We start from the raw sequence: 26400 nt of genomic DNA, 5'->3' as shown, positions 1-26400 counted from the left end.
GCATATGTCATAGAAGATGCACAACATCACAAAAATGGGAAGCAGTTCTTAACCTGTAACTGTGGAGAGTCCATTAAAATACATCATAAACCCCAATTCATTCACTGTGTGCCTTCATTTCTGTATTGTCATGTAAGCTTTGCATAAAAATACTTATGGGGGAAGTTGGATGTAAGTTGGTTGCAAAATATCCATAAATGAAACATCAGGACCTGGAAGTGAAATATTTGGATATGTGGTATGAAAAATGAAGTGATCTAAGAGGGATGTGGAACACCTTATTTGTTTTCTGTAAACTTGGACAGACAATAGCAGCAGAAGTTGTAAGCACACCACTGTCCCTGTCCTCAGACTCTGGTCCGGTTCCCCAAAGCCCCTAATCCAGAAACATGCCTGAAGCATGTGTCTAGAGCACAAATAACTATGAGTTATCCTCCTTTAGAGTAAATCCTTACAATTTCCATTGTCACAGGTGCATAAACCTTTGGGTTAAAAAACTGTGGTATCAGCAAGATGCGACTGATTTTGCTTCCTTGGTGGGCACGTGGACCAGTTAAGTGGTAGTGGTGGTTGGGGGGTGTCCATGGGTGGGATTGGGCCCTGTGCTGCCCTGCTCAGCTCCCTGAACCCCTGTGTCTCCCCACTGCCCCGTGTCACTCACTCAGCTCCCTGCCGCCCCATGTCATTGCATTCAACTCCCTGCCATCTGTCTCTGCTCCCCACCACCCCATACTGCCTTGCTCAGCTTTGTGTCACCCCATTGGCCCCATATGCTCAATCTAGTATGCAGGGCCACACCATCTGGCCCATGGAGCTCCCTCTGTCCAGAAATTTTCTATCACCTTTCACCCTCTGCCAGATTCCCGGGCCCATGAGTAGCCCTGCAGGCCAGATGACATAGCTGTTTGGGCCAAGGTTTGAACACCCCTGCTGTAAAGCATCTTGTAAACTCCTCCTTGGCACTGCCAGGTAAGAGTCATGGCACATCCTTGGAACCACATCTAAGCTATATTGTAAATTGTAAGCCATCTGTCAATCCTTACAAAAAAGTGGTTAAAATTGTATTTAGCTCTTTAAGCAGTACTATACAAAAGCTATATAGAAAGAGAGCAAACATTTGGAAAGATTCAGGCACTCCACTCTATTTAGAATAGCTTGTTTCTCTTGCCTAAATCCCTCAATTTAGAAACATTGTTTTGAGAAAAGGAAATCGAATGACTGAGAGCTATAAATGTGCTCATAAGAAGCACCTTAGGCCCATGGTCCTGAGGCTGAGAACTTCATTCAAGAGTGATACAATTAATTGTATTTGAAATGCATATTGCTAAGAACAGTGCATATACACATGCATGTGCACACACAATTCATTTAATATTTCCCCTCTAAAGAATCTACCTGTGCCTTCTGGGACAGTTTTTGAAAATTGGATGTTTCATCTACACAGTGTTTTCCCTGTAAATAAAATTAATAAAAATAAAATAACATTGGGCTTGAACTTCAAAGGAGCATGCAAAAGAGATAGCTATAAAAGCTTTTAATCTCTTGCTTTGGAGAAATCTCAACCCTGGATACGGTGAACTCTATTAGTAAAAGATAGGAAGAAATTTTACAGTGTTGTTTTAGGTGCAAATACCCACATCAACAAGCAAATGAGTACAGCTATTGCTAATCAGAGTATTTTTCATTTGTTATTATCTCATCTAAAAAGACTCCATCTTCCTATCTGGGATAGGCAAGATTACATGCAACTTGAGAAGCCAATTGCACACTATAAATAATAGTTTATCAAAATCTGAAAGTGGTTTATATAAACATCTTGAAAAATCAGATAGCTAATGTATTGATAAAAAAAATGTTAATGGCTTTTGAACTAAAAAGGCTGAATAAAAACAATAATATATTTTAAAAAGAAAGAAAATATGCTCCTAAATCCCCTTCTTCAAACTCGGCCCTTCTTCCAGCACAATTTTCTTTGACCACCTACACAAAGTATACTCTTTGCCTATATAAATAGTAAACTAACCCTTTAGATTCCAAATTATTAATGACCTTTTCCAGTCATTTTTGGATATTCCAATACGATTAGACTGTTAAATGCTTTAATTATTGATTGACGATGTGTGGTACAGGTATCAGGGTCTCTAATTGTATCAGTACTATCCAGAGGACACACATCTCAGTACTCTTCCCTGTCTATCACACAGCTACCATACATCAGCATCGATTGTACTAAAGAGCACTGTGGTTCACTGTTTCAGATTCATGAGCAGCACTGGACAGTACAGCAAAGTCCACTGATGAGGATCTTTCATAATACCTGCCATGTCTCCCTGATAAGGCCAAGTATTTTGCTAGCACTGTTCATTCCATGGTTCTTGGCAGCTCAATCTACTTACTCCTACCATGGCTTAGGAAGCCAAAGAATGGACACGTGGACTCTGGGAGAGAACTGTTCATTTCCAGCTGAAATGAACATGGGTAGCAGCAGCAGATGACAGTTGAATGCACCTTTACATGCAAAAGGCTAGGTGCAGAGTGCTTAGTGTTTAGCTGGATGCAGATGGTTGTAGTGACTCACCTACAGTGGTTACTTACTAGCACATCACTTTGAAGTGAGTCTTTAACATCCACATTCCTATTCCTACTTTTCTGCAGCACAGTTAGCAAGTCTCTATGAGTCTTTCAGGGATTTCACTTTCCTCCCATACTGACAAAATTTTAGAACCTCTGAGGCATGTGAGAAGCTTGTTTATTGCTGACTTGGTTTCATTTCTATTTCTGGTGCTAGGATAGAGAAAGGCAGGTTGAGAATGGTCCATGTCCACCTCTTTTTTTCTGGATTTGAAAGTGTTATGGGAGTGCTTCTCATTTCCAATGATTGCATCTTTACAAGACCCCATGGTCTGCTTGGACCAGGTAGGCCAGGGTTGTACTAAACAGTTGATAGTACCATAATGATCTCATATATTTGGGGCATAATTCCTCAGTCTTACTCTGTCACCAGATTTTAGTGCTAGAAGCTTCTGGGCTCCTCTGTTGAAATATAATTTTTTATTTTTGCTTCTGAGTTTCTTTTGTTACTCTGACAGCATTGTTATCCTGATCTTTCAGTAAACTCTCACATAATGGTAGGTTAGAATGTATCTGTTGACTCCTTAATAGCTGTGCCAGTGACCATCCATTTGCCAGGGATGTACTTTGATATGCCAATAGCCCTCTAAAAACAAATCAACCCCATTGTCACATGATTTCTTCAATAGTGTTTTCATGGTCTTAATAGACTATTTCTCCAGGCCATTTGATTGGGAAAAATTAAGACTTAATGTATTGCACTGAAAGTCCCAATCCACAGCAAATTGCTTGAACTCAGAGCCAGAGAGCTGAGGTCCACTGTCAGTAAAAGAATTCCTCTGGAATCCCATACCTTGCAAACATGGACTTCAGGCTGGCTATCATCCACTTTGCAGTAGTACTGGAAAAAGTACATATTTCTGGATATAGGGAATAATAGTCTTCATAATATGCAAGAACACAGAGGATTTAACTTCATTATTTTTCTCCTCTGTCCCTATGGCTGCTAGGTACCATTTGAACCTTTGTCTAAATACCTTTCAGTTCTCTGCTATATTGCCTGACAATAGAAATGCAGATGGGTTGGAACAACTATTGTCCTTTTTTTTAAACAGCGGCTTAGAGAGAACACTTACAGAGGTGTTTGTCTTGCCATGTAGCTGCATATTGCTCTTCTTGATCTCAGCTTCCAAATTCCTCTTCCCTTTGAATCTCAGATTCATTCAAGTTCTTTCTTATTCACTAGTTCTAACATCACCACTGAGTTCAGTAAGAGGAAGGATGAAAAACAGAGGAAACTTTTATTATGGAGCAGCAGACAAACCTCTGTAGCACCTTTGTTCCTGACTAGCTATTCTTTCACTGAGGGCTCCTACACACATGTGGGGAGCCTGTTTTGATGCATTGGAAATTACAGACAAACATGCTAATACAATGTGCAAACAAACTTGCTAACCTAGTATGGCTATAAACTAGGTTCACCAGGGGATGGAGACCAAAGCCCTGAGGTAAATGGGAAAGCAGGTGACCCAGAGGAGGCACAAGAAGAAGGGGAAACAGGGGAGGCCTTCTCATTCTTCCCAAGTAAGTAGTGCAATAGGTTAGTTACCTCCGATATCTGTACATGAATGCAGGGAGCCTGGGAAACAAGCATGAAGAATTGGAAGTCCTCACACAGTCACACAACTATGACATGACTAGAATAACAGAGACTTGGTGGAAACTCACATGACTGGAGCCAGTGGCAATGTGTAGGCTGTGCAGGTGCACCCCCTGGGCACGTCCAAACATGCAAGCATGTGCGCTTGCAGCAGCAACTCAAATAGAAGCAGTGCAAATTTGAGTTGGGGCTTTTTGCTTCAGCGCACGTGCTCAGACATGAACTTTGTTGTGGAGCAAATTGTGGCACTTGGGGTAAAATAACCCTGCCTGGCTCCTCCCAGATCTTCAGCCAGGGGGAGCTAGAGCCTGGGGCCAGCACCTGTGCTGTCCCCAGCAGTATAAAAACCTGCCCTGTCCTAGCCTCAGCAGTATAAAAAGCTGCCCTGGCAAGTAGCTTAGGGCTACTAGTTCTCAGGAACTTCTGGGGCCCAGGCAATTGGTACCTGGGGACACTACCCCTTGTGCCAGCTGGACTGCTGAATCAGCCCAGAGAGTTCCCTGCACCTTCTACCCACTGCAGCAGTCTGGCAGTGGGGGCTGCCGCCTGGCTGTTACCTGCTGTGCACCTGCCAGACTCAGATGGGGACTGCAGAGACAGTAGAGGCATCTCCCCCTCTGGGCCAGCTGCCAGTGGACTGCGGTTGCAGGGTTGGCCTTTGTGCGGCACTACTGCCATTTGTACCCCTTGCCCAGCCATCTGGGCAACTATCACCCGGAAGATGTTCCAGGTGTGGTGCCCTGCTTTGAACTGTCAAAGCATGCCCTCCTGGCTCCATTTGTCCAGGAGGTCAGCCACAGCCAGATGGGTCCACAGTGCCAGCTCTGAGCAAGCAGGGTCCTGCCACTGGCCACCCTGGCAGGAATTCTGGTGTTCCCTATTGGAAAACTGAAAAATCTCTGATAAAAAAAATCCCAAAGTCACTCTGTAAAATACCCCCAAATCCATGTTCCTCCACAAGTAAAACAAAAGACCACTATAAAGACAGAGAGCAAGACAGAGAGAGTGATCAGCTGGACAATGTTTTATTGATATATCTTAGTGTTAAAGCAAGTCTCTTATCATAATAATAAAGTGAACTCTAAATACATGTTTCATGAATTCATGTTTTGCTGCACTCCCACAGGGTGATTGCCCTCACACAAGGGGTTTGCCCCACCAACAAGGGGTTCAGCCCCCACACAAGGCATATGCCTCCCCACCAGGGGATTCAGCCTCTCAACAAGGGATTCAGCCCCCACACAAGGGGTATGCACCCCAACAGGGGGTTCAACCCCCAAACAAGCGGTTTCAGCCCCCACACAAGGGATATGCCCCCCCAAAAGGGAATCTTGCCGCCCAACAGGGGGTTCAACCCCAGAACAAGGGGAACAGTCCCCAAACAGGGGGTTCAGCCTCCCAGCAGGTGTTTCAGACCCCCACACAAGGGGTATGCCCCCCAAAAGGGGGTTCAACCCCCAAACAAGGGGTACAGGCCCCCAACAGGGGTTTCAGCCCCACAACAGGGTATTCAGCTCTGACACAAGGGGTACAGCCCCTCAACAGGGCCAAATGGCCCCAACAGGGGCTACCACCCCCCTGCAAGGCCCACATGCCCCACCGCAGCCCCCCGATTGTTACCCCACCTGGCCCCATCCCCCACCAGTTGCTGCAGCCCCCCCAATGGCTGCTCCACCCAGCCCCACCCCCGCTCCCCCAGACTCCCCAATGGCTACCCCACCCAGCCTCACCCCCCCCAACTTGCACGCCCAGGCAACCATGGCTACCCTCATGACCCGGGGCACCATCACTTAAAGAAAACAAACAGAAAAAATGGGAAAAATCCTCTGTTTACCTTAGAAGCAGGGGTGGAGGGGCTCCAGGGCCTCCTGGCAGGGCCCCCCGGGGTAGCTCAGGGCAGCAGGGGCACAGCAGGGTCCAGTCTGGGGCCACTGGGGCTGTCACACTGCACAGCACTGTGCGGGCAGGGCCCTAGTCAGCCAGATGCAGCCAGACTGCAGGTAAGTGCAGATGGGGGGGTTGTTTTTTTTTTTAAACTATGGGGTGGGGGGGCAGGGAGTGCAGGGGATGAGGGGATGGGGTCAGCCAGGGCAGGGCCCAGGGGCTTTGGGGGGCTGACAAGGGGAGGGGCTGGCTGCAGCAGGGGGAGGGGGCCTCGAGGGGGGCTGGTGGGGAGAGGGGTTAGCCCCAGCAGGGGTCAGGGACCTTGGGGGGCTGTCAGGGGGAGGGGCCAGCCCCGGCAGGGGTTGGGGGCCTCGGGACTCGCTGGCGGGGGGGGGGGGCTGGGGGAGTGGGCGGTGCTGTCAGGTGTCCCCCCCCATGGTTTCCGCTCCCTTCCTCCAGCCCCACGACCCCTTACTCACCACACCAGAGCCCTGGTGCTGAAACATGCAGCCTTGCTGGCTGTGTGTTTCAGCACCAGGGTGAGGGCCAACCATAGAGATGCTCTGGCAGCCAGAGCATCTCCATGGAGGACCCAGCCTCTGGTTGCCTCAGGGCATGGTTAGGGACCCGCTTTTTTTAAACATCCATTTTTTTTAGACCCCTGGACATCCAGGGGTCTAATTTTCTCCCCACACTACAAGTTTGCAGTGCAGGGAACATTTTTTTGTTCCCACATGTGACTGTTGCCCTGCCTCAAAGGGGTTTGAGGTGGGGCAAGAGGCATGTGCATGCTCATGTGGATGCACCCCCTGAGAGCACTGGTGCACCCTCTTGCAATCACTGGCCAGAGGTGTACCAGCACTTCCAGAAGTGGCTACAGTGATCGGCTGTGCCCCCCCCCATCAGCGAAATTGGCTGTGGGGGGACCCTCTCCCTGGTTTCTGACTGCCCCCCCTGACTAAGGTGTCACCAGTCACCCATGACTGAAGCACTGTCATGGATGGGTATAAACTGTTCAGGAAGGACAGGTAGGGGAGAAGAGAAGAAAGAGTTGCACTTTAGGTAAAAGAGCTGTATGATTGCTCAGAGTTCCAGTATGAAACTGGAGATTGGCCTGTTGAAAGTTGCTGAATTAGGATCCGAGGAGTGAGCAAGAAGGGTGATATCATGGTGAAGGGTCTCATATAGACCACCAGACCAGGAGGATGATCTGGAGGAGGCTTTCTTCAAACAGTTAGTGCAGGTTTCCTGATCACAGGCCCTAACTTTATGAGTACTAAACTACAATGGAGTTAATTAGTTTACTATGGCCTAATAGGGCCACAGATGTAGACACTGAGACTTTACTGCAGAGCTAATTAGGCAACTCCACATTAAATGTCTCATATAGAAGTGCCCATAGTGTCCCAAAGCCAACCAGGTGTAATCAGGTGAGTCTCAGATGGAGCATTCTGTACAGGGATCTGTGAAAGTGCAAGCTACATGTGCATGTGTGTGCATGCATGCATGCATGCATGCATGTGTGTGTTTGTGCGCACACACACAGATTTGGTTTCTGCTTGGTGTATGAGGGGTGGGAGTTTGGGGAAGATGCGAGGGTTTGGTGTCAGTCACAGGGTGACTGTTTCCTGGTAAAAAGTGCTCAGTAGAAGCAGGACCTGAGATGAGCCTGCCACTGACTGGGTGGCATTATAAACTAATTTAGGGAACTTGGAATGGTATGGATGTTGCTTTTGTCCATACCCTTAATCTGAGTAAGTAAAGTTGTCTCATTCCACATGGGGTAGTCTTTCCTTGGATAGAAAACTGGGCTTTGTTGAGAAAAATATCATGGGTAAAGAATTGAAACTGTTAAGAACATAGGACTGGAAGGGGTCCTTTGTGTCACAAAGCCCAGTCTCCTGCTACTGCAAGCAACCATGTAATACAATCCTTTCCATAAACGTATGCAGCTATGTCAGTTGTTTGTCTCACTACTCTCTTTGCAAGGTTGTTTTAGAATCTCACTCCTTCTTCTACCATTTCCAGTCATTTATGGCCAGTCCATGGCCATTTGTTCTACTGTCTACTTTGTCCATTAGCTTAAGTAGCTGTTCTCCATCCTTGGTGTTTACTGCCTTAATGTTCTCGTATACAGCTATCATATCTTATTTCAGCCTTCATTTCAATTTGCTAAATGTACCAATCCCTTTCAGTCTCTTATAACACAGCTTCTTCATTCCTCGTATCCTAATAGCCTTTTCTTCCTCTATGTTAGTTCGAGCTCACCTTTTTCAAACACATGGGTGTCTAAAACCCTTTCTCTACTATTTGAGATGAGGTCTTACCAAGGTCTATATAGCAGTACTAGTATTCAGCCCTCTCTACTGGAAATCCGTATGTTGTATCCAAGGTCACATTTGCTTTTTTTATGGCTGCATCACTCTGATAGCTTATGGTCATCCTGTGATCATCTAAAATGCCCATGCCTTCCTTCTTGTCTGTCATTTCCAAATGAGATCTCAACTTATAGCAGACATTTTTGTTATTTGGTTGAATGGTTGCCAGAGATATATCTATGCCTCTGTATGCCCTTTTTTGTAATGCCATGAATTATACATAGAGCACACATGAAAATAAACATTCTAGTATAGTGGATAAAACCATGATGAATAGAGTTCATAGGAAATAAAACTTTAGAAATAGCTCTTGTTTAATTTTATTTCTGCAGCATGTCATTAATTTGAATCACAATAATTGATTTGTTACCTGCATGGCTATAAATGATACAAGATAAAATAGGTGCTTAGAAAAAAATACTCTTCAATATTTTTTATTCAAATATGGCATATCATAGCTTGTCCTCCCAAGGACTGCAACCTTAACATGGTGGCAAGGCTTGTATGCTACCAATGACTTGGAGAGTGATGCCACATGGAGTTGTATACTCCTGATATGGTCACCCATGGCAGAAAGGTCAAGAGTGAAGTTTTCAAACCAGCAGCAATCCAAAACAATAAAAATAAAAGTCCTCAACAGCAGAACAGATAGATGAAGAAAGAATATTTTACAACGGTTGCAAAGGTGATAAAAGGCTACAGCGCAATATAAATCTCCAGTCGTCTAGGTTTTACTTGCCATCAGTTTAAGTTTTCCTTCCCATAAAGTATCATGTGGTTGATGATGGTAATGGTAACCCCACTTTAAAATAAGGAATGCAGAGGTATTTCCCTATAATAATGGCAACAGGTAAAGAGGGCAGGTGCTAATGATAACCAGAAGTGCCTAGTTGTGGGCCTACACTTAAGCAATGATTGTATGGTGTTTGTTTTGTACTTGGAACTGAGAGAGGTGTACAGTTTAGCATCTGCAATCATGACTAAGCAAGACTATTTAGGGTTTACTTGGCTTACCCTGTAAGCAAGGGGGCTAAACAGGATACTCTAAACAGTCTGTTTTGTTTTATCTGACTGGTAAACAGTTCCAGTTGGGATCACTCGATCTGTAGTCTAAATCAAGTAATGAAGTTTGTAACCTGGAATATACATGCCCTGATGGACAACCCTAATGGTGGCTAACCAGCTTGAAGGGCAGCACTTGTGGCCAGAGAACTTGTCTGATTTGATATTGACATTGCTGCTCTTAGTGAGACCAGACACACAGGAAAGGGCCAACTCAGAGCATAGTGGTGGCTACACCTCTTTTTTAGAAAGGAAAAGATAGAAAGACAGACACATCAACCATATTGGCTGTGCTATCAAGACCAGGATTTTTACTTAGTTGTACAGATCAATGAGTCTCTCCTGACCTTTTGTTTTCAACTGACCAACAGACAACAAGCTACCATCATCAGTGCATATGCTTTGACTCCTGATGCAGAGCTCCTGATGCTTTGACTCCTGATGAAACATATTCTAAACTCAACCAAGTCCTGATAACAGTTTCCAAAGAAGATAAACTAATTCTTCTTGGCGATGATTTCAGTGCTAAGTGGGCAGGGACTCTGAACTATGGAAGAGTCAGTAAAAATGTCAAAACGACCAAGTACTTGGAACATATTCTCATCATCATAAACTCCATATTCCACCACAGTAATAAATTGAAAACAACATGAGTACCCCCACTCCAAACACTGGCACCTGATTGAATACTTCATAGGGTGTGCTCCTGACTGTCATAACGTCCACGTTACCAGAGCTATTACCAGCACAGATGACTGCTCACCATCATCTGATACTTTCCATCAGGTTAATTTGTATTGCCCAAAAAGTGATGTAAACAAAAGCAGCAACGAAGAAAGAGGTTCAATATTAAGTGTTTGAAAGACACTACTAAAGTGATTATCTCCAGCAGTGTCTCGTAAGAAACTCTCTGACATCCCTGATGATCCTGATACCACTGATCACTGGGAGAGCTTATCAAAGGGCCTTGAAAGACATTAAATTGATGAAGAACAACAAATCACATGGTCCTGAAGGAATAGCAGCTGAAATTTATAAGCAAGGTGGAAAAAAACTCTCTTGCCACCTGCACATTATTATTATTATTATTATTATTATTATTATTATTATGAAAATCTGGGAACATGAACAGATTCCCAGTGACTGGGTAGATGCAAGAATTGTTACTGTATTTAAGGGAGATAGATCATGTAGGAACGATTATTGTGGTATTGTACTTCTGTTCATAGGTGGAAAGTGTCTTGCCCACATATTCCTTAATAGACGCATCTTCCTCACTGAGGAGATTCTACTCAAGTGCCAATGTGTTTTCAGACCACTCAAAGATAAAATAAATATTATCTTTGTTATTAAATAGCTTCAGGAGAATGCCACAAGCATCACCAAGACCTTTACATGACATTCGTTTACCTGACTAAGGTCTTTGATTCAATCAACTGAGAAACTCTATGGAAGATCCAGATGAAATTTGAATGCCCAGAATGTATTACCTTTATCAGACTTCTTCATAATGACATGACAGCAACTTCTCTAAGCAGTGGGCCAGAAATGGAGCCTTTCACCATTAGAACAGGTATCAAACAAGGGTGTGTGACTGCACTAACACTCTTTTCCATCTATATCACAGCTATTCCACATCTGTTTGCTGGTAGACTTCCATCTGGAGCCAGTAGCCAGTACTGCATGGACAAGAATCTCCATCATCAACCTGTGACATTCCAAATCCAAGATAACCAACACTTTACTTATCTTCAACTGACTGAAGATAGTGCCTGTGATTACTCTGTTGAAAAGCTCTAAGTTAGCCTTGATTGTGGCTCTGTAGCATATGAAATGCTTGGATTCACCAGCAACTTTACCAACCCACCCTAAACCAACCATCTGCTCCTCCACATATTACAATTAGAGGGCGACACTTGGATAATAATGTTGAGCATTTTCCCTACCAGTGTAGCCACTTTTACCAAAAAGTAAACAGACGAGTGATATTCAACACTGGATAAAATCTGATAGTGCTTTCTTTGGGAATCTCCAAAATTGTGTCTTCAATGACCAGTAATACCAGGACCCAAAACAAACTTCTCATCTACCAGAGTATTGCCACCTCTATCCTGATGTATGGATGTGAAACTTATTTGACATACTGACAACATCTGAAAGCTTTGGAATGTTATCATTAGTGATGTCTTTGGAAGGACAGAAGAAAAAAATGCCAGAATTCTGCCTCAAGCAAACACCACAGCTTTGAAGTCATGTTTATATGGCATAAGCTCCATTGGACAGGACATGTCATAAGGATAGTTGACAAGTGACTCCCAAAAAGGTTCCTATACTCCCAAGTCAGAGGTCAGAGCTCTAGAAGTGGGCAAAAGAAGAAATTCAAAGACACCTTGAAGGCCAATCTGAAGAACTGTGATAGTGACACCAAAACCAGGAAGACTCAATCACTGAACTGTTTCCAACAGTACTGCGATGTGCAATAAGCCATCAATCATTCTGAGCAAACTCACTTCACTGTGGTGACATACAGACAAAAGGCACAAAGCTGTGACTCAGCATCACTAGGATCTAGTCCTTTTTCCTGGAATCATTTGTTATATCAGCAGCTGAACATCTGCATCTCAGGCTGGCACCTTCCGTCATCTATGGATTCACTGATGAAATCTCTCCTTCCCAGACAAATGAGGAGTATTATTGAGGGACTGCTGTTGAGAAAGGTGTTCTTAGCCTGATGACTTGAAAAAAAATCACAGATTATTATTATTGTTCATATAGTAAATAATTCTGAGAGAGCAGCTTCAGAGAAATGAGAGGGTTAGCACTGGCAATAGCCAGGAATGGAAGGAGTAATAAAACTTCCCAACACAGCTCTTCCATTCTCCTTTACCTTAACCATTCATATTATTTCTCATCCTGCCTTCTCCTGAGGAAAGAGAGGCAAAGGCCACACATGCTTGAAATGATACAACTTGTTAGACTCTGACTGTATGCAGTGCCCAATGACTAGGAAGATGATGACCTAATCGCTCATGGGTCCTGTTACTCATTAGCCAGAGCAGACAGACAGCAAACGCTACTTGCACACATTGCTCGCAATAGATTTATTTAGAATGGAGACAGCTTCAGGTGAGCTCCCCCACAGACACCCAGTCTATGAACATGGGGAGCAGCAGTAAACAATAGTTTTTTCACACATTTATTCCCTATGGTTTATACTTATTAACATTCACTCCTCCTTTTGTTCCATTCATTTCTCCTACTCTCTCAAGCTCCACCTCTGTTTACTGTTTGCTTCATTAGCATGGAATTGCCTATGTATTTTACTAATTTACATGTCTTTTTTTGCTATGAGTGCATGTCTAAGACCTTGATTTCTCTTCTTCGGTCAATGGATGGACTTTGACCAAAACCTGGAAGCTTCTGGAGGCTTCTTCACCAATCGCCATTCACCTTTTTGTATATGTTCATCTCAGATTCTGTTACCAATTACGTGTTGTTTTTCACATTCCAGTCTATTTTTCCGTCTCAAGTTGTACCATCTTCCACATTCCTAAAACTTTACCTCATTCATAGCACACAGATTCACACAGCTGCTATTTCAGAAAGATGGTTAACACAGTTAAGATGGTTACTTAGCATAAGCAAATGGCTGGCATAGCTATCATTCTGCCTTGTGGTTAGCAGCTCTGCTAGGCCACAGGTTAAAGCCTTATATGCAGCTGCAAATCCAGTGCTGCCAAAGATCCAAATACTGTCACCCTAACACAACTAATTTCTCTTGGACTTTAATGAACCTTAAAAAGAAAATAATATATTAGTTCACTTTGCCAACAAGCCCCACTTCAGAGCTACATTTGTGTCACTATTGACTCTGTCACCAGGATACTGATAGGCAAGCTATTGACACCGTATTCTACAAATAGGTTGGTAGCAAGAGGAGAATCAGGGAAAGTGTGGGTCCTTTAATGAATGGGGGAGGCAACCTTGTGACAGAGGATGCAGAAAAGGCTTAAGTGCTCGATGCCTTTTTTGCCTCTGTCTTCATGGGTAAGGTCAGCTCTCAAACTACTGCACCAGGGCAGCACATTTTGGGGAGGAGGTGAGCAACAGTGGCAAAAGAACAGATTAAGGACTATTTAGAAAAGCTGGATAGATACAGCCAGAAATGGGGCCAAATGGGATGGAATGCACCTGAGGGTAGTGAGGAAGTTGGCTGGGATGCACCTGAGGACAGATGGGATGCACCCGAGGCTGCCAAAGGACTTTGTTGATGAGACTGCAGAACCTTGGGCCATCATCTTTGAAAATTCATAGTGATCAGAGAAGGTGCTAGATGATTGGAAAAGGGCAAACATAGTGCCCATATTTAAGAAAAAGAGAAAGGAGGATCCTGGTAACTAAAGACCTTTCAGCCTCACCTCAGTCCTTGCAACAGTCATGGAGCAGATCCTCAAGGAACCCATTTCTAAGCATTTGGAGGAGAAGAAGATTAGGAACAGTCAGCATGGATTCACCAAAGGTAAATCATGCCTGACTAACCTGATTGCCTTTTATGACAAGGTGAGTGGCTCTGTGGATGTGGGAACACTAGTAGATATGATGTACCTTGATTTTAGCAAGGCTTTTGATATGGTCTCCCAAAACTTTGTCACATGCAAGGTAAGAAAGTATGGGCTGGATGAATAGACTGTAAGGTGAATAGGAAACTGACTGAAGCATTGGATTCAGAGAATAGTAATCAATAGTTGGATGTCTAGTTGGCAGCTGGTATCAACTGGAGTGCTCCAGGTTTTGGTCCTAGGGCTGGTTTTGTTCAATGTCTTCATCAATGACCTGGAAGATAGCATATAGTGTACCCATAGCAAGTCTGCAGATGACAAGCTGGGAGGAGTAGTAGATATGCTGAAGGGTAGGGCTAGGATTCTGAGTGGCCCAGACAAATTAAAGGATTGGGTCAAAAGGAATTTCATGAGGTTCAATAAGGACAAGTGTAAAGTCCTGTACCAGTACAGGCTGTGGGCTGACTGGCTGGGCAGCAGCTCTGTAGAAAAGGACCTGGGGGTTAGAGTGGACAATAACCTGAATATGAGCCAACAGTGTGCCCTTGTTGCCAAGGCTAATGGCATACTGAGCTGGACCAGTAGGAGTGCTGCCAGCAGGTCAAGGGAAGTGATAATTCCCTTCTATTTAGCACTGGTGAGACCACATATGGAGTAGTGTGTTCAGTTTTGGGGCCCCCACAACAGAAAGGATGTGGACAAATTGGAGAGAGTCCAGCAGAGGGCAATTAAAATGTTGAAGGGGCATGACTTATGAGGAGCGGCTGAGGGAACTGGGCTTAATTAGTCTAGAGGGGAGGAGATTGGGAGCAGATTTAATAGCAGCCTTCAACTACCTGAAAGGGGCATTGAAAGAGAATGGAGTTAAATTGTTCTCAGTGGTGGCAGATGACAGGACAAGGAGCAATGGTCTCAAGTTGCAGAAAGGAAAATTTAGGTTAGATATTAAGAAGAATGTTCTCACTAGGAGGGGAGTAAAAGACTCGAACAGGTTACCCAGAGAAGTTGTGGACTCTCCATCCTTGGAGGTTCTTAAGGTCCAGTTAGACAAAGCCTTGGCTGGGATGATCTTGGGGATGGTACTGCTTTGAGCAGGAGGTTGGACTAGAGTTTATCTCCTAGAAGTTTATCAGGGGTGCTCACCAGGATCTGTGGGAACATCTGTTCACCAGAGTGCCCCAGGGGATGACAAGGTCAAACGTTCATAAACTCCTTCAGGACCATTTCAGGCTGGACATAAGGAAGAACTTCTTTACAGTCCAAGCCTCCAAGGTCTGGAATAGACTGCCACCAGAGGTGGTTCAAGCACTTACTTTGAACACCTTCAAGATAAATTTGGATGTTTATCTTGCTGGGATCCTATGACCCCTGATGACTTCCTGCCCCTGAGACATGGGGCTGGACTCAATGATCTTCCAAGGTCCCTTCCAGCCCTAATATCTATGAAATCTATGAAACAGATGACCTCCTGAGGTCCCTTCCAACCCTAATTCTCTATGATTCATTTCAGGAAGGCAAGATGCCAACTGGCCCATTAAGATCCATCTGCCTAGTGCCTATCTATCTACTCTTTTACCCTCAAGTCTTTTTCTCTTGTAAATGGTTGTCTTAATTTTTGTTTTCAAAGTTTAGTAACAGTTGCAACTTATATTATAGTTAGTACCTTTTCCAAATATTAGTTGCTCTCTACTTAATTTTATCCTGATGTTATCAAGCTGTGGCATCATCTGTCCAGGAGTGCAAATACCATGGAACCATCAGTTGCTGCTCTGCAGTTAAGGATGAAGTAGAAATTCAATCTCATGATGTACAAAAATTACAGTGTGTGCGTTCCTTTGTGTACAAAATGAATTTTCAGATAATTTAATATGTAAAACTGTTAATTAGTTTAGGAGCTAATAATTAAAATGGTCCTTTAAGAAATTTAACACCTGGTCTTGATTTTGTTGATTATGATAATAGTAATATTAAATCCTCAAACTTGTCTTATAGTTAAAACTCATTAAAATCACATAAGCTATATCTAGGGAACTTTTTAAAAGAGTAATGCTAATTTTTCAGGTAATTTTTCCTGATTATATATATCTCCTAAAGAAGAGGTGGAAGAATAACATTCAACTACAGACATTTATATGAAAAACTGCTATCTTTCAAAAGTACTGCCACTTATCATTGTCTGCAAAGGGTCTAAGACCTAGTTAATATCATTGTCATTTGGTCATTTGAGAAAGGCATACACCCTCTACAGTTGTCCACAGGACTCAGTGCTCTTTTCCATCTCATGAATGCTTAGGAGACCACCATCTGGGATCAGTTTTCTCCTCTTCCCTGAGTTATTCTAAGCAGATATTGAGAGTAATGGGAGATGATTTCCTGGCTTGAAAAAGAATATCTTTACTGAGAGAAGACTGTAACCTCATTCCCACTGACAACAATGGTAGAGTATTTCTTTAAATAATTCTTTGGTTTCTCTGAAGGTTTTTTTTCCCCCCCACCACTTTCTTTTTAGAGATATAAACTTTCAGTTGTGAAAATTACAAGCAAAAATAATGATTCAATTTTTTTTCCCTCAAAAGATACATTTTACATTAGATCCACTCACAAAAAGGGCAGGAAATGGGAGTCACTAGTATACAGGAGAGTGGATAGGCCAGAAGGATATGGAGGCAAGAAAGAAGGGAAATCTGAGTGTAACCGCCTCCGCTCTAGTAGGTGCTCCCGCGCTGCCCTTGCCCGGTCCCTAGATTTTATGGACTCCAGGCTTACAGGTGGGCCCCGAAGGCTACCTCTGCTGAAACCAGGAAGGCCCCTAAACTCGCCTGCCATGACTTTGAATGTAACTTCAGTGGGGGGTCCTCCCTTGGGGTAGCCACTAGAGTAGGCATGGTTCCCAGCAGGCTGTCTTGGGGCTCCGTCCTCCCCTACACCCCAGCCAGTCACCACCTGTGGTTCTGTCTTCTTTTGGCTCCATTGCTGCCCTCTGACCACCGCTGCCTCACCTCCGACCTGCCAGCCGTCCACCCAGGTCTCCGGCTCACTATGGCATCTGCCGGGGTCACCGGCCCCAGCCTGCTCCCTCAGCTCCTCCCTGAATCTGGCCGCTCTTCCTGGCCCCGGCCCTACTACTTTCGAAGCGGCCGGCTATTTCATCGCCCTTCTCGCCTGCAGCGTAGCTGGTTCCTCCACCGGCCCTGCTGCTTAGGCTGCTGCTGGTCCTTTCCCTGGCTCTGCTGCTCCGAGTGCAGCCAGTTCCCTCACTGGCGCTGCTACTTGCGGCGCAGCCAGTTACTTCCCTGACTCCGCCTTTCCAGCTGCCGCCGGCACCTTCACTGTCTCTGCGGCGTTCCCTGCCATCAAGTCCCTCTGAGGCTTCAGTGCCTTAGACACTGCCGGCTCCTTCCCCAGCTCCGCAGCGTGTACCGTTGTCAGTTTCACTTTCGGCATTGTAGCCGGCTCCGCAATCAAACCTGCGGCCAGCTGTGTTGCCGGCTTCCCCGAAGCCTGCCCTGGCTCTGCCCCTCGCTCTCAGCTGCACCGAGAGGGGCGGTTGCTCTCCTCCACGCTGGGGTTCCCCCTCGTGGTCCCTCCTCATCAACCGCCCTGCTGCCCCGGCGGGGCTGCTTTTTATTCCCTCTGGGAGGCGTCCTCCGCCCCCGCTGCTCAGCTGCAGCTGGATAAAGGCCCAGCTGATTCCCCGTGCCGGCGTCTTCGGCGTGCATGGCTCCCCCGGCTCTTCCGGCCCTGCGGAAGGTAAGTAGGCTTCCTTGCTGCCCCGGGGTTCCTCTGGCGTCCCAGCTCCCCTGGGACACTGAGGTTCATATAAACAGGAAACTGCAGGGAGCTACAGGAGTCATGGAAAAGTAGAGGGAAGATGTTTTGCATTGGTCTGCTGCAGCAAGACAGCTACAAACACTCTGTGAACTGGGCAGTGTTCTCTGGCTGCCAGTTACTGTTTCAGAGTGGTATAACAAAGCCAGAAAGTGCTATTATATCTGTCTGGAAAAGACAAGATTTTAAAAAAAGTAAATGTTTTAAAGATGTAAAGGTAGATACCTCCTACTCTCAAGAACATGACATTTAACTAAAGATCACAGAACCTACTATATTTACTCAGATCCAAGTTGTTTTCGTCTAGTTAACATGCGGGGGGGGGGGAGGCATACCCCCTCATCTTGGATTCAAGTACAGCTGGGTGGGATGGGGTCACAGGGAGTTGATGGCTGCTGTGGCTTAGACTCTGACCCAGGCTTAGAGTCAAAATTGTTGTTGTTGCCCACTCTCACTCCTTCCCCACTGCCACTGCCACCTCCTTCCCTTGTAGCCTCTACCCCACCTCAGCCTGTCCCCCACATCAGCCACCTGAAACCTATGCCCCCTGTAGCCTCTGCTCCCACCTCATGCTACCACTTTACCCTCCAGCTCTGGCCACAGAGCACATGGTCACTCTAACCTTTACCTGGCCACAAGGCAGCTCTATCACTGGCTTCAGCCAGGTCCAGTGCTGCTGCTGCTGCAATCACTGCTGCCTGGATAGGCAGGTGCTAGAGTGACCACATGCTCCACATGCCAGACGAAAGTAGGAGTTGCAGCCAGAGAGTAGCCAACAACAGGAGAACAGAAAGGGGAGAGGAAGAAGGGAGATGGGGAGGCCAGAGGTGGCAGCAAGAGTCAGGCAGAATGAGGGACAAAGTAGTGCTGGGGGGTAGACAGGATGGGGGAGCAAGTGGGAGGTCATATGCCAGGGGATGCAGGCACCACAGAGGAGAGGACAAGGTGGGAGAGTGGGGAAGTGGTAGGGGCGCAGTCACTAGGGCACACAGGCACCAGATGTGGGGCAGGTAGCAGTGGCAGCAAATGGCAGAGTTTAGGTCACTTGAATCCCCTACCACCTGCCCACTATATCTCCTTGCCCCAGTGCACCAGTGGGGCTATAAATTTAAGATGCCCTTCCAATCATTAGATTCTATGTAATTTTCCATGTAACAAATTTATAATTTTTCCATGTGTAGAATCTTAGGATTGGAGGGCTGTCTTAAATTCAAAGTAATATTGGATTCAGGTAAATACAGTATAATAGACTCATTCCCAGGTTTTAAGTTGCAACATAGCACTATTATCGTTCCAGCTGCTTGACTATTGTAAAAGGTAGCCAAGGTATAAAACAGATCTTAGTCAGATTTTCCAAGGTAGTTATTGATTCTATAAGCATCTTTGATGGAGTCAATCATCCTAGTCACTGGGGACCACCAAGAAAATATTGATACTTAGATAATAAGATTATCAGCATTATCTGACATTTCCATGATGTCATTACCTATTCATTATTTTCTTGCAGTGCCTGCGGTCCTATGTGCATTACATTTGTAATTATAAGGCCCCTGCAGATGTTATATGTATCATGCAATTAACATGTTATCATGCAATTAACCACACACTAAATGGCAACATGCAAGATATTTATGACACAATAAAACATATTATGCTTAATTTTAAGCACATAGTATGTAGGCATCTAGAAGCTGTACATGCCACCCCTATGCATGTGATGTTAGGGACTAGGTCACAGGCATTTTGGCCTAATGGTTTTGCTACTGAGGGAAGGCAGGGGTCAGGGGTTGGGTCAGAGTTTGGGCACTAAATTACCAGGTTTGGGAGGAAAGGGGCAGAGTCCAAAACACAGCCCTAGGCCAGGGTCTGGGAATCAGATGCCAAGTTACCAGGTCCGAGGGATAATTCATGGGTCGAAGTCTGAGAACAGAGCCAAACCAAGGTCAGGAACCAGGAAAGCCAAAGAGCACAGGATCCAGGAGATTTGCCAAAACAGACCGGGGTCAGAATTGTTGAATAGCTTGGAAGTCTGCTGCCCTAAATAGTGATAAATAGGCAGGTAGTGCTCCCAGGAGTCAATCAGGAAACCAACCAGTTAATTTGCTGGTGAAGATCTTGTCAGCAGGGACTCAAAGCAAGTATGGCTCCCTAGGCAATTAACCAAGGTTGGGTTCCTTGACTGAAGGCCCTAACACATGCACCCTTTGAACATGGCAGCCTGCAGGGAACAGGCATGTATAAAGTGCAGGAATTGTGATTTTTGGAATTCAGCATAAAATACCTCTGATCCTAATTGTGCAGTCATGGTAATGTCTGCCAGGGGCCTCATTTAAGTCATTTTCTCAGGCAAGCAGTTTAAGTGCAGATCAAATTATGTGCTTAACTTCCAAATCCCAAAAGCAACTCTGTATTTTCCCATCTGAATGACAACATAGGGAAGTAACACAACATTTACTTTTTTGCCAAAGATCAGAAGTGCAGCACTGCTTTCCATTCTTTTTTTTTTTTTTTTTTACGAACATGCATTTTGTTGCACAAGACAATGCTGATGAGAACATGTTTCTGATGGACTGATTACACTCGACAAATGGATGACCAGTATTAAAGCAACAGATCATTTTTTTCCAGTCCAGTGACTGAAAAAAAACCCCAAACAAACAAAGGCAAAGGAAAGTTTTTTAAAACAGTCTCAAAGTATTTCTAGCAATACAACATTGACAGGGACCAATGGGAAACAAAATCTGCCGATCAAATTAATTGGGTTTAACTGTAAATGATGAATTGGAACTGTATGAAAATAACCATCAGTGTGACTTAAAAATAAAATGTCAACTATATTTACAACAGGAGTCAAATCTAATACATCAATTTTATGTCTGTCCATTCTGTGGTTAGAAGTCAGAAAATGGACTCTATAATTACAAATATATTCATAAACTATAAGCCTGTATGTCTTATCTTGAAGAAATTTACCTTTTTCACCATTTTTTAATTAAATACTCCCATACTTGTGTGTATCGAAATGTGGATTACAGCCTCTACAACCTATCATATGTACATGACAGATTTCTATCAATCATGAAATAATGTTGAAAATGTTATGTCAATCAAAGAATTATCTTTTTTTTCCCTCATCCCCTGGTAAATTTTTAGTTACCATGGTATTAGAGCCACTTCAGCACACTATTGTATATTCTAAATTTATTCAAAGCATTGGAATACCATAAATGTCATGGTGATTTTAATTTCATTTCCAAATGGCAACTGTCAAGTTTTTAGATAGCAAAATATTGTACAAATTTTATGTTGCCATTCACACTCATAAATTCTCAAAAGGCATCTAATTATTGTATATTCTCTCCTTAATAAAGATTGATAAATTGAGGGATGAATTATTTTTCTGTTCTTTTTTTCTCCTGCCAAAACTGTCCTTTTGTAGCAGATATAGAGTTGTACTAAAATTACTCTTTTGTCTCATCATTCCATGTACAAATCCATAGATTCTGCTACCTCAATGCCTCTTTCAGGTTGGTACAGGTATTGCAATTAGTTTTTCTGAGTTTTCAGCACAGAAGTTACTTTATGCATAACCAATATTTCAACAAAGTTTCATTTCTAAGCTCTGAAGTTTCATCAGCATTCTGTGGCTTATGACAATACAGAAAGAAGACTCTTCAGAGCATGTTATAATTTAATTAAAACTAGTGCAATCACATAGCAGAACTGCAGGTATTTATTTACTTAGTAAAGCTTAGGGAGTCTCAGTTTGTATAAAGTTAATACTTCTTCGACTGTGTTTTTTCCAAGAATCTTTATATTCCATTGTGAATGAAACTTTCCAAATGGTTGAAGGAGCACTGATCTGTCATATGCAGGAATATTTATGAACAAGAATTCTGTTTCTTCTTGGGAAAATGGGAATAAGCATTCATGATTCTATTGCAAAACTAATTTGTTCAGTTTCACTAAATGAAACTGTTTCTTCATAACTGTTATGAAGCCATTAACAACTCAAGGTTGGAGAACATTTTTGTCTTTATTACTGTTACATTTCTTTGCATGGTGTCCTTGATAGCATATTTAGGTGATGGTTGCTATGTATCTATTGTGTTTTGCTCCCTGAGATACGATCAAAGGACTCATGTACATATACCCAAAGCCAGTAATATTCAGATATATATTCTGTCAGGACAGACCTTTATGTAAAGCAACAACATTTTAAATAGTCAAGCAGATTTGGTAAGAAATGTTGTTTTTAAGATGGATATATCTTTAAATGTATATGGCAACTACTGAACATCTTGTAGAGGTGTGAAAAGCGGGCAGTATTTCATTCGGATTCGGCCAGATTCTGGGGACAGTGATTTGATTCACTGATTCAGATCACTGTTCTGTTTTGATTCAGCAGAATCTGAATCTGAACATTTTTTTCTGATTGAGAGAATCAGTGATTCAGCCATAGACACAGCTTTATATGTTTTTTCTACATACCTCGAAGTACCAGGTACAGCTAGTGAATGCTGAGATGGTGGGGCAGATGGAGAGTCCCACAGGAGCACAGGGAGGATGCCCGCATACTCAGCAGCAGACCCGGAAGTGCCCCACCATCTCAGCATTCACAAAGCCATACCTGGTACCTTGAGGTATGTAGAAAAAACATATAAAGCTGTGTCTATGGCTGAATCATTGAATCTCTCTGAATCTCTCCAGATTGAATCAGAAGCATCTGATTCAATTCAGAGAGATTAATAAGTCTCCCAATTTGATTTGGATTTGGAGATTTGGCTGCCAAATCAGTCCGAATCTCCTCCAAATTGAATCAGTGACCAAAGCTTCACACAGCCCTAACATCTTGGCAACGGACAAAATGGAAGTATTGGCAAAGGGGAAAGTAAGGTCAAAGCATCACTATTAAATATACTTTCTTTTGGTGCTATAGCAGGACTAATGGATGTAGAAGTGGTACTTGAATTATGAGTTTCAGTTGCTGATTTCTGAACTATGATATTCAGATATTCAGAGAGGAATCAAAGCAGTAGTGATGGTCCATGCTTTAGGAAAATGGCCCTGGCCTATGCTCTATGTTGTCATTAGCACTACCACAAAAATCAGCTGCTACGCTATATAGTATAGTCCTGTTGGTACACTACACAGCATACACTTTATAGTAAGGTCACAGAATTGGCAAATATCAAAAGCATGCCATAAAAGTAATTGCTACTCTAGGACACCCATTTCCATTTTGGTTTCTCCATACGCTCTGAAAAAATTTAAGTTTGCTTCACTCACGGTGTAATAATCACATCTAAATTTGCTTGTAGCTCACCAATCAGTTTCTGATTCCTGAAAGAGACAGGAGGCAAAATAGCTGTAGGACCAGAAGTAATTAGAGTAACCAGGAAAGCTGAGTCTGTGTTATATTCCATGGGGCAGATAAGCTCATGTAATTGGAAAAAAGAAGTCATAGATCTTCAAACAAGGCAATAATTCTTTCCTTACTATACTTCACGGAATATACCCTTAATTTATTGTCAGGGAATATCAGGCAGAAACATCAAAGTATCTTCAGCCAAAGGACAAGTTTTTAGAACTCAGTATAAGTGGATGCATCTACACAAGACACTGTCACCGTAGCAATGTGCTACAGCGATGTAGTATGAGTAGGCACAAATCACGATGCCACAGCTATGTCATTGTAGCAACGTGCTCCCCTGCTATGTGTGTCGCTATGATGATGTAGCAGCTAAAAATAATGGTGAACCACCAGCACAGCACGGTAACAACAACGCCGTAAGGGCAAATGTAGACACACCCAGGGACTGTGGTTTTTTAATAGCTAACTTAAATAGCTAACTTAAAATAAGGTATGTGGAGAAGAGACCAGATGAGACTAGGAGTGTTTGGGAGGGAGTAGAAGAGTGCCAAAGCAGGTACAAAAATATGAAAGTAGAAAAATATGGTCTGCCCTATATCACTACTTTAACATATTTAAATAGGTTTAAGAGCAAGTTTGTCAGATGCATTTCTAGGACCATGATACATGAATGAATCATCATTAGTCTCAATCCAATTTTAGACACTTGGGTGGGAGCTACAGAAGAGACTTTAAAGGCCAAGTCTTGTGACTCTGACTCAGATTTTGCATGTTCCCTAATTCCCTTACTCCTAAATCAATGAGAACAGGCCAAAGTAAAGACTGAGTTAGGCTCTGAGCTTGTGATTCAGTGGGTACAACTACATGTGCCTTTGAATGTGCATCAATAAAATATACAGTTTATTGCTTGGGAGTTTACTGCTCCCAGGCTGCTCCCCCCAGCTCAATGTGCTGCAGAGGGGCTGGCTGGGGTACGGGGATGCTTCAGCCTGGAGCTAGCTGGCAGGCAGCCCCTGCACTGGAACACCCTCATGTGCCAGCCAGTTGGGGCAGCATCTACACATGTGCTGCTGCAGTGTTTTTCACTTTGCAGCAGGATAGTACTGCTGTAGTAAATAAAAGTACCATCTTGCTGCAGAGTAACTTAGTTTACTCCAACCTAATAGAGGTGCACATGTAGACTCTGAGACATTTACTGTGCAGCTTAGTCAACTCTTCAGTAATCGTCTCATGTAGACAGGCCCAGAGTATACTTTTAGCAGCAGTGAATTCCTTCAACTCTCTTCTAAGTACATGGAAGTGGATAGTTGACAACAGGATAAGACACTTCCAAATGATTTGAGATTCTGGACATAGAATAAATATTTCTGAGACGCGTGTTTGTGTTATCTACAGCACTTTAATCTATCTACCAGAGTCAGCCATTTCTTGTCAAACCATTTTAACTGGATCCAGCTTACAAAGAATTACATTAGTATTGCATTCCATTAGCATTATATTACAGTCCATTAACGTAAAAGCTCAAAAATACACTGCCACCATCTGAGTTATGGTGCTACTCTATAACACTCTAGATTTAAGCCACTTGAGATTTTTAAGTACATAAACAGTCTTGCTAGTCCTGCAATTTTAATTCAGTCTACCTTGGATTTTTTTTAATACACTATTTATATTTTGTTTATATTTTCATTTCAAACAAAAAAGCCCAAAATGAAACCTGAACAAATTCAATGCTAAACATTGTAGGAGATGGAAAACAGATGAGGAGGAGTAGCTGGTGACGAAGAGAAAGGAACTGAGAGGGAAGCAGCTGTGATTTGCCATCTAGGAACATTTCTTGCAGGTTTGGGGAAAAAAAGATTGGCTTTCAAACACTGCTGCCAGGGGAGTTCATGTATTAGCAAGGGGTAGGAGTGAGGAACTCTGTGGACCACCCACTGCAAGAGACACCAGGAAGCATTGGGAGGCTGCTAGTTGCTAAAGATTTGCCACCCTTATACACAATAACTGCTGGGACATGAGGCATGGACCTAGCTCCTCTGCCTCCTTCAAATACCATCAAGTATTCCTGCACTTGTGCTCCATCATGGAAGACTCTGTGGAGTTACTTTACCTTACCAAATGAGGGAGGATGGCTTTGTGGGCAGACAGCATTACCCTAGTGATGCATAGGAGCTTCAGTTTTCCCTTGACAGAAACACCACTCTAAAATTCCTGTCTTCTCCCCACACTAATATCAGGGGCTGTAAAATGTATGTTTTGATACCCCTACAAGCAACCCCACTAGCAGATGATCAGACATACAATGTATAAGGACTACCCAAAATGCTTGTCAATTAAAATCCCAGCCAATCATCTACAAACTGAAAATGCCAGGATCCAACCCCTCCCCACCCCCTGCAACATACTGTTCCCTCTCATCTAACATTAAAGAACATTAGCTCAGCTACCCTATATGGAACTTTCTTATATATGGTCAATCATATTGTATCTCTTGGGACCTTGCTATACATTACACTATGAGCTGCTCTAGCATTGATCATTATTATTGCTGGCTTGACTTTGGAGCAGTGGCACTTCGGGCCAGCAGGGACCTGGAGGACTAAAAGGTAAGAATTCCCCCACCCCATTCTGGGCTTTCCTATTGTTACCGGGGCTTACCCCTCTGGCCCCTCCCCTCCCACCCCCCACTTACTTGTAGCTGGCCATGCTGTCTGTCCCAGGGTAGCAGGCAGGGAAGGGTTAACCTCCTTGACCATTTGCCACCACTGCTGCCAAGTTGCTACTCTTTTCCAGGTTGAACAGTGCTCAGAGAGTAGCAGTGGTGGTGGCCAGACAGGCAAGTTAACATCCTTGCATGCTCCCTGGGACAGAAAGCACGGGCAGACAAAAGTAACCAGGAAGAAGCAGTGAGTGGGGATCTGGGGACCTGGGGGAGAGGGGCAGGCCCAATATGGGTTAGCAAGGGGGAGGCAGGTGTGGTGTTTACAGTAAGGTGTAGCCTAGAGTGTCTACATCTTAATGTAACACAAGCTGGGTACCACAAATAAGAAATAATTCTGCCCTGGAATGGCTAACTTTGAA

General features: G+C 43.8%; 1 long non-coding RNA gene across 2 annotated transcripts in view; it reads right to left on the bottom strand.

The window, feature by feature from the left end:
• Positions 1-8797: 8797 nt before the first annotated feature.
• LOC109282876 (uncharacterized) overlaps positions 8798-26400 on the bottom strand; it is a 34522-nt gene continuing 16919 nt past the window's right edge. The window contains exons 3-4 of one of the 2 annotated variants that reach the window (XR_002089909.2): positions 15778-15883; positions 8798-12290 (exon numbers count right to left, since the gene is read on the bottom strand). This is a non-coding gene — a long non-coding RNA (uncharacterized LOC109282876). The remainder of the gene's footprint in view (positions 12291-15777; positions 15884-26400) is intronic. The other variant, XR_009459115.1, reaches the window with a different exon arrangement.

Source organism: Alligator mississippiensis, chromosome 1 (assembly GCF_030867095.1).
Source record: "Alligator mississippiensis isolate rAllMis1 chromosome 1, rAllMis1, whole genome shotgun sequence".
In the NCBI taxonomy this organism is placed as follows: Eukaryota; Metazoa; Chordata; order Crocodylia; family Alligatoridae; genus Alligator; species Alligator mississippiensis.
This window is presented reverse-complemented; position numbering and strand designations above follow the sequence as displayed.